The sequence below is a fragment of the Conger conger genome, chromosome 1, assembly GCF_963514075.1.
Source record: "Conger conger chromosome 1, fConCon1.1, whole genome shotgun sequence".
Lineage (NCBI taxonomy): Eukaryota > Metazoa > Chordata > Actinopteri > Anguilliformes > Congridae > Conger > Conger conger.
The window spans coordinates 26386592-26398803 of record NC_083760.1 but is presented as its reverse complement, the minus strand read 5'-3'; positions in this window follow the sequence as shown (position 1 = coordinate 26398803).

The window sequence follows — 12212 nt, the reverse complement described above, 5'->3', positions numbered from 1 at the left end:
GGCCCTGGTGAACTACAGGGTCTGCTACTTTTTTTGTTTTCACCTCAAAATCAGCACACAATTGAGACCCAAGTAACCAGGTGAGGTGGGTCAACTGTGTAACCAGCTGCTCTATTTGATTAAATGGTAAATGGTAAATGGTTGGCATTTATATAGCGCCTTTATCCAAAACGCTGTACAATTAATGCTTCTCATTCACCCATTCATACACACACTCACACACTAACGGCGATTGGCTGCCATGCAAGGTACCAACCAGCTCGTCAGGAGCATTTAGGGGTTAGGTGTCTTGCTCAGGGACACTTCGAACCAGCAACCAGACGACTGCTCTTACTGCCTGAGCCAAGTGCAGAGTAGCAACGAAAACTAGCAGACCCTGCTCCTCTCCAGGACCAGTATTGGAGACTACTGCCCTTTACTATCTACCGCCATGATAATTCAATAGGGTTGAGAAAAGGAAAGTATTGGGGAATGTCCCTACATAGGTAACCTGCAAAGCGTTCCGTAGCATTCTTGTAAAGGAAGACAGGAGAGGTTTCACCTGCCTCCTCTGGAGGTTCAGTAATGTCGTCCACTCCATGTAGAAGTGTGGTATCATGTAAAAACCCAACCAAACCAAATGTCAGAGAGAACACCCTCTCTTGTCAAAGCTGCCACATGGCGATATTAACGCCTCCTTGGTCTGGCATGTTCGCTGTGGCTCTGAGACTAATAATGTTCCTCCCACATCTACTTACTTTAAACAAGCTGAAGCTGGCTTCATCCACAGACTGTATATGAAGACATGGTATCACATTTGTCTCAAGCTCCTTTATTCTCGGAGAGAAAAGGACAATAAAAATAGTTGAACATGTAGGCTATAAAGTTAAGCTGTTTAGGCGGTACATTGTAAAATTATCCAGATTTACACCATGCAGTAATTTAATTTAAGAAAAGACATAGAAGTGAATCACCCGTACTTGTGCATCCTTCACACACTTTCAAAGAGTACCCTATAGAGTTGTTTAATCTTCATTTAATGCAATTTCAGAACACAGTGTATAGTTTCAAAATTCACTTGGACACATTTTCTAACAATGTTGTGGTCTTCATTGCTTGTTTTTTAGACATTACTCAAATGTAGTACATTGATGGCAACAGCCCCAAAAACAATGACAGTTTCCTGCTCAGCAGTCAATACTTTCCCTCTGCCTCCAGAGTGAGGTTGCTTTTCAATTCTATGTCTTTCGAAACAATAGATCAAAACACTGACATTTTAGTGGGCAGGACATTGATGGAAAATTATTTTACACATACAGTATGTTGTGCAATATTGAAATACAGTAAGGCACGCTTACTGTACAGTACCTGGTTATGATTTTGGAATTTTCCTACTGGGTATGCAGTTGACCTGTTGAGATTGGACTGGACCTACCACTCAGCCTCTCTCATTGAAAAGCCTAGATTTATAACATGGGGCAGAAATTTCATCAGAAAGGTCACACATTCTTTCCTCCAATGCAGTTTTTTTAAAGTACCAGCCTTTCAGCGGGAAATATCTATTTGGATAGATTGTAAATAACTGGTTGTGTGTTATTTTCTAAATCTTACGTGTAGACCTATATTTTGTCATAACATCACATGATCTTGTTTGTCTACGTCACACTGGTGAATTCAGTGTCAGTTACCAATATGTACATATGTGTGAGATAATTATGTGTTAAAGCCCTGACAAAGGCCACTAGCTGCTGAAATGTTGGTTATAATAAAAAAATACATTGGAGGAAAGGGTGTGTAACCTTTCTTTTGAAGTTTCACTTTCAAGTTCTTTGTTCTGCTCCTCACTAAACAAGGTGTGAATTTTCTTTTTCTTTTTAACTAGTAAGAGATATCTTCATCCTCACTTTGCGGCTGCTCTACAGTGCACCTAAACTCCTCTTCCTCTCCTTTGTCCTTGTTCTTGTCCTCATCCTCTCCCCGTTATTTGTTCTAACACCAACTCATAGATGACCTCTCGTAATTATGAATAAAGACTTATCGGCCATTGATAATTTGCACAAGGTTCTGCACACATGCAGTACAGATGTACATTTACAGTCATCTGCTATCTTCTGTGAACAAATATTTGAATTTAGTTGACAAGATTTACTTCATTGGATTTTGTGCCATGTAGAGAGCTCTGTTTGCGATTTGGCAATTATGCGCTTAGCATTTGCTTTTCATGCGAAAGCAATCATAATTGACACGATGTTTGCTATTCTGTTCATGCTGGTTATGATGGTGGCCATGAGGATCTCTTTTTCATTCACACTGACTAAGCAATCGAGAAAATTGTAACTTGGATGTATTGGATAGCCATGGCTGCTTATACTGAAACAATTCTTCTGATCCGGGATCCATGCCTGGGATTCAAACTGTCTACATTCAGATAAAAAGCAAAGTTCCTTAACAACTCCACCACCTTGATTTGATACTTTAACAATTTACTACATATAATTTGACAGAACTGTTGCTTGGTAGCATCAAACAAAGTTGCTGATAAAACATCAGTTGGTCCTCTGAAGAAAAGAGCATATGAAACAATGGAGGAAACAAACAAGTTAAGAACCAAAATGTCCGTTGTTAACAGAAAAATGTTAAGTGGTGTATCATCCATCTATCCATCCATCCATCCATCCATTATCTGAACCCGCTTATCCTGCGCAGGGGGCCTGGAGCCTATCCCAGCATACATTGGGCAAAAGGCAGGAATACACCCTGGACAGATCACCAGTCCATCGCAGGGCACGCACACCATTCACGCCAACCGGGATTCGAAACACATGACCTCCTTGCTGTGAGGCGGCAGTGCTACCCACTGCACCATCCATGCTGCCACTGGTGAATCAATGAAAAATTGTATAATTTGAAATTAACTTTGAGATATTAAAATATGTCAAGATGCAAGGATATACATTAATATGCAGGTTTATTCATTCCAATGGCTGGGGTCTAGATCTAGAACTCATGAATATCATATGCTACACAACATTTTTTTAAACTTTTGAACATGAAAAATAAGAAAACTATCCCCAGATGTACAGAACACAAAGCCTCACAAAATGGCAGTTTTTCATTTGAAGAAATTAGCAGTGTGACAACTTACCCATGTGACAATTTGCCCCACTCTCTCCTACTATTAAATATTTAATGTCATCAACACGAAAAGTAGATGAGTGTGTAATGCAATGTAGGAATCACTAAGAACAGAATTTGCTTTTTGAGAGTATGGATTTAAATGTATTGAAAGAGTCACAGTTTAGTTTTCCCCTGAAAGTAATAATTTCTATTTCCCTATTTCCTTAGAAATGTGTAAGTAATGGTTTGCTCAAGTTGTGGTCTCTGAGTCCAAATGATGGTTTCATGTGTCATCTGAGATCATTCTCCTACAGCACAGTGTGTCCATCACTGCTGTAGATTGCTGGTATTTACCATAATTTATTTTATTCATAACTGGTTTCAATCACCTGTGAGACCCTGTTAGACTGAGGACTATGTCAGTCAGTATTTTCAGTTTAATATATCCCGGAATATTTGTTTTGACACATAAATGATAGAGGTTAAAGGTCAAGCAAGCATCACTTTATCAACACATTAACTCATCTTATTATTTTAGACAAAATAATTTTGTTCCACCGTGCAGTGGGCGAGTGAGAGACTGGGCGGTTGGTTGGTTAAGTGAGTGAATCACTCAACATGTGGGTGAATTAGAGAGTGGGTTGCTAAGAGAAGAGATTTTTTTCTTTATTTCAAGGGCTGTTTCTTCCAGCTGAATCTTTTATTTTAAAAGGATTTTCACTTTCCTTGTGTTCCAGTAGAGGGCAGCATTGCAGGGTGTACAATCTTCTACATCAGGGATGGGCAAGGAGGGCGATATCTGTGTCTGCATTTGTGACCAACTACTACTCTTAATTATTTAATGATTGACACAATCAGTCATTTTTAGCCACATTCCGTGATATAAACAGCAGCTGATAATGTTCTGTTGATGTTCTCATCTAATTTACAAGTCCTGGTGCATATGGCTAATTATCTGATTGAGTCAGGGTAACTGGTGGCAGCAAAGCAAGCGTATACATCAGCCCTCCAGGACTGGCGTTGCTCATAACTGACCTACATGCATTTCAGGGTCCCTGTTTAGAGGAGATCTTTAACGTTTGTTACATATCTTACAGGTAATGACGGTAATAATTATAATTTCTCCTATTTTCTTCCAAAAGAATCGCATGATAACAGTAAGAATGATAAGAATGGCCTGTTCATCTTTGGGCATGAAAGTTTATGGGACTCCCAGGACCCACCAGGAAGGAGAAAGTCAATACTGTGCTATTTAGTTTTTGGCATTTATTATTTTTTCCAAGATATTTGAGTTGGTGGGCAGAGCAGGACAGAGTGAATGTAATTATCAGATGAGCTGCATTGTGAAGAAATGCCAGTAATAATGCAAACCTTGAGTTGTGCCCAATGATATATTGAATAAGCTGCAGTTGAGGATTCTTAGTCAAGGAGATGCTGACTGGTACATGTGTTGTTTACAGAAAACCGTATCTGTGTTGATGGAAAGGTCTTTTCTCAGTCTTTAATTGGAATATATAATGTGACATCTGTCACTGAAGATGCGAGGGTGTACAATTTTGAGAGAGGTTTCTTAAATGTTACATGCTTGAAAAGTTGCCCAAGACTGATGGGGATTGCAGGGTGTTCCTACAGTATATAAGATATTGATTTTGAGTGTGTTTTTGAGTTGAGGAAATTGTAGAAAGTTATCTTTGCTGATATCATATCTCTGTATTATAATAATAGAGAGTTGTTTTGTAAGAGTTATTTTCAAAGATGTGCTTTCTGCTCCCATGGATTAAAGTTGAAAGTGTTTATATCTATTTGAAAGTCCAGATTATTCTAAATTGGGATTAATGTTCAGGATGCAAAGGTGTGTGGGATCGTATTGGTTTTCCAGCAAGCTTTCATCACAGGCATTGAAACAACACTATTGTAGCAGCTATATCTTGTAGTAAAAGACATGGAAGGTCAAAGAAAATTAATTGCATTCTGATTTCTAGCAAGAATTTCTTGTTGCTAATTTGAGTGGATCCATTTAATAATGTAATTGATTTGCCCAACAAATTTGTTGCATTTAGGCTGCCAAATTCATTGTTTTTATGAAGTGTAGTATCTTTGAAACATCGTTTCTTGGGTATTAGAAGAGCCTCAAGAACTAAACCAAGTGCTTCTCGGTTAGAACATTGTCATTAAGAATACAAATTTGGATAATATTGTCATTTTAATTGCTGTTATCAGACCAATAAGCCTGACAAGAAGATTGTTCCAATGGTTTAAGTAATCATTGATAGTTTTGAGTTATGGGGTGAGTTTAAGCTGGAATATCTCAGAGGTTGATGCAAATCTTCTTGATATCTGAAGTTACCTGTGGAAACTTGAACGTTTTTCTACTACTGTGTACTACAAATGGAATGACAGAAGGATTATTTTTATTTCTACTTATTTTATACATTACTAAGTGAAGATTACATTATGGTCATAAAGACATGTATTTTTCATTTTAGACACTATAAATTATAATGTCTCCTTTTTTGGGAGGGTTAGTGGTGAGGTGGTGAGTTAGGGAGGGAAAGGGAAACGGAGGAGTCTTGCTGGTGTATAGGTCTTGATAAGTGATTGAATATATACATGGGCTGATCCCTTAACTGCCTGGTACGCGAGCACCAAAGTTTTAAATTTGAGCGAGCCATAACAGGCAGCCAGTGGAGGTTGCTGAGCAGGGGGGTGACATGTGAATGTCTGGGAACATTGAATACCAGACGGGCTGCAGCATTCTGGATCAGTTGTAGGGGTCTGATGACAGATGCTGGAAGGCCTGCCAGCAGAGAATTGCAATAGTCCAGGCGGGACAAGACCATTGCTTGGACAAGGAGCTGAGTGGAGTAGGTGGTGAGAAAGGGTCAGATTCTCTGGATGTTGTACAGGAAGAACCTGCATGCCCAGGCCACCGTAGCGATGTTCTCGGAGAAGGACAGCCTGTTGTCCATCACCACTCCAAGGTTTCTTGCACTAGGGGATGAGGTCACTGTGGTATCCCCTAGTGAGATGGAAAAATTGGAGAAGGGAGAGGTCTTACCTGGGTTCAGCTTTAGATGACACTGAAACTCCTTACTTCCCACCGCCCGACCACCTGTCCTCTTGACCCCATCCCCTCTCCCCTCCTACAATCTATATCTGAGGACATTCTCCCTTTTCTCTCCTCTCTAATCAACACCTCCCTCTCTTCCGGCACCATGCCCTCTTCCCTGAAGAGGGCCAGAGTCACTCCCCTCCTCAAAAAACCTACTCTTGATCCCTCTGCCCTGAACAACTACCGGCCTGTCTCTCGCTTTCTCGCTAAAACCCTGGAACGGGCGGTCTGCTCCCAACTGTCCACTTATCTTCTCCACAACAATCTCCATGACCCCAACCAGTCTGGCTTCAAGAGTGGCCACTCCACTGAAACCGCCCTGCTCGCGGTCACTGAGGCACTCCACTCTGCTAAAGCAAAATCCCTCTCCTCTGTCCTCATCTTCCTCGACCTGTCAGCCGCCTTCGATACAGTCAACCATGAGATTCTGCTCTCATCGCTGTCTGGGATGGGTGTCACAGGTTCTGCACTCGCTTGGTTTTCCTCCTACCTCTCTGGTCGCTCCTACCAGGTGACTTGGAGGGGCGCACTCTCCGACCCTCAACCCCTACGAACTGGAGTCCCGCAGGGCTCGGTTCTTGGGCCTCTCCTCTTCTCGCTATACACCATGTCCCTTGGTTCTGTTATCTCTTCCCACGGCTTCTCTTATCACTTCTACACTGATGACACCCAACTCTTCATTTCCTTCCCCCCCGACACCCAAATCACCACACAGATCTCTGCCTGCTTGGCTGATATCTCTGCGTGGATGACTTCCCATCACCTGAAGCTCAACCTTGCCAAAACTGAGCTTCTCTACATCCCTGCTAAGTCCTCTCCGTCAATCGACCTCTCACTGACTGTGGAGGACTTTGTAGTTTCCTCCTCCCGTACGGCAAAGAATCTTGGGGTGACTCTTGATAACTGCCTCTCCCTGGCTCCACAAGTATCCTCCACTGCCAGAACCTGCAGGTTCTTTCTGTATAATATACGCCGCATCCGTCATCTCCTGACGGAGAAAGCCACCCAGCTCCTAGTCCAGGCGCTCGTCATTTCCCGCCTGGATTATTGCAACTCCCTCCTAGCCGGTCTTCCAGCGTGCACCATCAAGCCCCTCCAGCTGGTCCAGAATGCTGCAGCCCGCTTGATCACCAGTCAGCCCAGGTCGGCTCATGTCACCCCGCTTCTCATTGGCCTCCACTGGCTTCCTATTGCCGCACGCATCCGATTCAAGGCCCTAGTGTTGGCATTTCAGGCTGCTAAGGGGACTGCCCCACATTACATACAATCCCTGATCACTCCCTACTCCCCAGCTAGACCACTCCGGTCTGCCAGCTCTGGTCGCCTTACGGTTCCCTCTCTACGGGCACCTGGCGGTCGAGCTGCACGTTCACGCCTGTTTTCCGTTCTGGTTCTTCAGTGGTGGAATGACTTGCCTACCACTGTCAGGACAGCAGAATCCCTCCCCCTATTTCGACGCAGACTCAAAACACACCTCTTCAAACTCTACCTTAGCCCTCCCTCCTGATTTACCCCGCCCCCCCCTTCTGATACCCCTATCCCTGTCTAACCCCCCCCCCCTCCCCAAAAAAAAATAAATAAAAAAAATAAAAAAAATTGCACTTATGATGACGACTATGTTTAGAACAGCAGTCCAGGTGTATTTTCCTAGTTCTGGATGTGATGCTTTGACTTGTGGTAGAACCTATGCACTTGTAAGTCGCTTTGGATTAAAAGCGTCTGCCAAATGACTAAAATGTAAAATGTAAATGTAAATGGTTACCCATCTAGCTCTGGATGTCTCTCAGGCAGGCGGATATACAGGTATCTGTCTCTAAATTATTTAATATAAAGATGGTGTGGTCAACGTCTCTTTCACACAGTGTAAAACCATACAGAATTATGGGGAAATTAGGATTGTGTGATTCAGCATGATTAGGCTGCTTCAGTTCCTTACCAAGAAGGACAATTTCTCCAGTGCTTTGGGTGCACAGTGAAGTCATCCGTTCAGAATGCTGGTGACTTGCTCGCCATCGGTAAATATGTAGTACTGGCACAAACACGTCATTTATAATCACAGTTGATGATTCATTCAATATCTTGAAACAAATTATCAGTTATTTGCCTAATACATGTGATATGTAATCAATGTAATATCAACATAAAACCAAAATGAATAGATAATTAGCAATTGTGTTAGAGAAGTGATAATCATTACAACTTCCAGTATTTACGATACGATACGATACGATACGATGAACTTTATTGTCCCGCTCAGGGAAATTTGTCTTGGACTCTGCGATGCGTCATGAATGCCTTGACAGTCACAATGACAACAAACAATACATCCTCAGCCTGTCCTCAGCCTCAACATGTCCAAAGCTATATAACTGAGCAGTCTTACTGTTGGAAATTTTATAATCAGCTTGAACATGTATTTCTTTGTCCACCATTTTTCTATATAAAAAGAAAATATTATTGCATAAAGAAAAACTATATTTAATGTGATTAAATACTTTATGTTATTACATAGGTACCGGGTCTGAAATGTACTCATTTATTTCAGTAAACAGCTGAACTGTGCATTTATAGGGTTAAAGAGTGAAGAACTGTGGTGAATCCACGGATATAGTAATGGGTTTTAGTGGGTAAAGACATGGCCATAAACACAATAGACACCACATTTCTGCTTCCTGTTCTCCTGCACCTGAAAGCCTTCCTCTGTTCTTACAGTAAACAATAGACAAAGATCATTCACTTCTGACTAGGTAAGACCACAGGATGCCTTATTCACATCCTAACCACAAATCTGTGTAGCTCTTCCAAATAAACTGTATTATAAAAATTGCATTGCAGACATGGATAGGTATAGATATGGTCAGATTATAATTTAAAAAGCAAACATAAAGTGTATATACATTCATATGTACTTATTATTAAAAATACATATGTACAGAAATACATATTATTATTATTATTATTATCCCATCCATCCATCCATTATCTGAACCCGCTTATCCTGAACAGTGTCGCAGGGGGCTGGAGCCTATCCCAGCATACATTGAGCGAAAGGCAGGAATACACCCTGGACAGGTCGCCAGTCCATCACAGGGCACACACACCATTCACTCACACACTCATACCTATGGGCAATTTAGACTCTCCAATCAGCCTAACCTGCATGTCTTTGGACTGTGGGAGGAAACCGGAGTACCCGGAGGAAACCCACGCAGACACAGGGAGAACATGCAAACTCTGCACAGAGAGGCCCCGGCCGACGGGGATTCGAACCCAGGACCTCCTTGCTATGAGGCGGCAGTGCTACCCACTGCACCATCCGTGCCGCCCATCATTATTATTATTATTATTATTATTATTATTATTATTATTATTATTATTATTATTATTGTTGTTGCTGTTGTTATTATTATATTTACAGTTGGCTCCAGAATTATTGCCACTCCTGAATGCCGAAAAAGTACTTGAAAAAATAAACAATATAATTATTGAGATAAACTCAAAATTTGAAACACAGTATCCTTATACTCCCTCATGAATACTCCATTCACATTGGCATAAGCTATAGAGTCTCTGGTGGACTTGGCAGTCAGTTCTGTCAGTGGATCATTGTTGGTAATGCTGTGTTAAGTATAACCAGTCATGGTCTGGTGGTGACCATCTCCAGCCTGCCCTCATGGATGTGTTGGCCACTGCCTCTGTTTCCCTTAGCTACGCTGCCATAGCCTTATTCTGCCGGGGTTATCCTTATCGCACGCAGGTACCTCTCCCTCCTGCTGTGATTGACCAATTACTATCTGGACCCCCTAACAATGTTACTTTCCTCTTCTCTCCTCTCTGGGCACCTGCCCGGAGTGCTAGCCCAACTTTCCTGCGCACCCCCTCCTGGCCTGGAGCTCCAGCCCAAGACCAGCCGCACAACTCCCTCCTGCCACTGCCGATTCAGCTGTAGCACCAAGCCTGTCCCCTTGCCTGACAGTGCCACCCATTGGTGCTCCTGCCATCCCTCAACCTCATCTGTGCTTCAAGTTATTGAACATTTATGTACTTTTATTTAATCTGGTTTTCTGTTTAAAACCATTGTTTCTACAAACCGGTGTCAACCAGCAGCAGATGGGTTCCCCTACTGAGTCAGATTCTGCTCAAGGTTTCTTCCTGTTTCCAGGGAGTTTTTCCTTGCCACTGTTGCCCTAGGCGTACTCTTGGGGCCCGGTTTCTAATTCTAAAAGCTGACAAAGGCCCTTTGTAAATAGCGCTATACAAATAAAATTGAATTGAATTGAATTGAATATGTGAAAAAAAATGTACGTTATTAATGTTTCAATGGAACCAACCAAAAACATTAATTAATTTAATAAAGAATTCACCAAAATTATGGTTTCATAATTTGTGTGTCCACCTCTGGTGAGGATAACAGCATGGAATCTTTTCCTGTAGTGCTTGACAAGGTTCAGGAACACATTTGGAAGGATTTTAGACCATTTGTCAATGATCCTTACAAGATCCTTCACATTCTTGGGTTTGCACTTATCAACTGCCCTCTTCAGTTCAGCCCATATGTTTTTGATTGGACTGGAAGGTCTGAAATCTGAGATGGCCATCACAGAATGTAAATGTCATGTCATGGAACCATTGTTGTGAGGTATGCTTTGGGTCATTGTCTTGATAAAAAGTCCACCTACAGAATTTTATCCCTGAACAATAAAAATGTACCTCCATTGTCACTTTATTTCTGAGAGTGTATGACTGATCTTAACCAGTGCCCCAGGACCTGGAAATAAAACATCCCAAAAACATCACTGACCCACGACCATATTTCACAGTGGGTATGAGGTGTTTCTCCTTTTATAGACCTCTGTTTCGATGCTGTATCTGGCCAGAATGATTTTGGTCTCATCTGACCACAGAGGCTTTGTTCAATCATAATTTGAATGACCAAATGAGACCAAAATTGTAACTTTCTAAACTGTTTTATGAAATGTGTTCTCCCTGCTATTCAGATCACCAATATTCAGATTAAATTCATGCTAAAGAACAGTGAAGGCTGCCCAGGCTGCAGATGGGCAGATATTCAACCCTGGAAGGTTGCAGGACCTGCCCTCCCAGCTAGACGAAAATGGCCATAGTCTAACAAATCCGCCTTTCATTCGACAACTGAATCTTCTTGATGTTTCCGGAGCTTTCCCTCCCAGCATGCCCTTTGACTGCTGAGCCAATGGGAGGACTGGATGACATGATTCAAGTGTTGTTTGAGTCTCAAATACTAAGTTGATAACACAATTCTAATCTCTAAACGCTCCAACTGAAAAAGCCTCTGGCAGTTTCGCTTATAGATTCCAGAGGGGCCCCGCATGTGGTTTTGTGGTCTAACTGCAGCTCCATTCCATTAAAATCACGTTCCATTAAAATCAGCAACTAATCCAGAGTGAAGAAAGCTGTTGCTGGTCTCTAAGGCAAGGGTTTCCAACACCTGGACAAACACTGTCCTGAATACTGTACTGAAATGCAAGGGAAAATGTTCTTGGAATGTGATTGTTTTATTATTCCACAACTGTTTTGGTGGTACCAGGGCAGTTTTAGCAATGGCTAAAAACTAGTGATATGATTGAAAACCTATCTCTCTTCTGAAACCATGTGTTTAGCAAAAGCATTAGTTTTGATACATCCTGACAAATTTCTTACCAAATTTTTTCATAACATACATGAAGAAATTCTTAGATACTGAAATTGGTTTTGATTCTAAAGATGTTCTAATGGTACATAAAGTGCATCCATTTGACTAATTTGTCAGTGCACTGGCATTTTCTCAAAAACGCTTGTGTTTTTTGTTTCAGAAGAGGAAGGGTTTTCAGTACATATGCTTCACAACACACGCATCCTAACGGCGGTTAACTGTTTGAGCCACTGAAAGGTCACAGAACTTCCTGTTATGACATGCATCTCTTCCTCTTTGCTGAGTGGCGTGTGCATTTGCATTCTCCGATGAGGCTGCTCGGAAAGTCACATG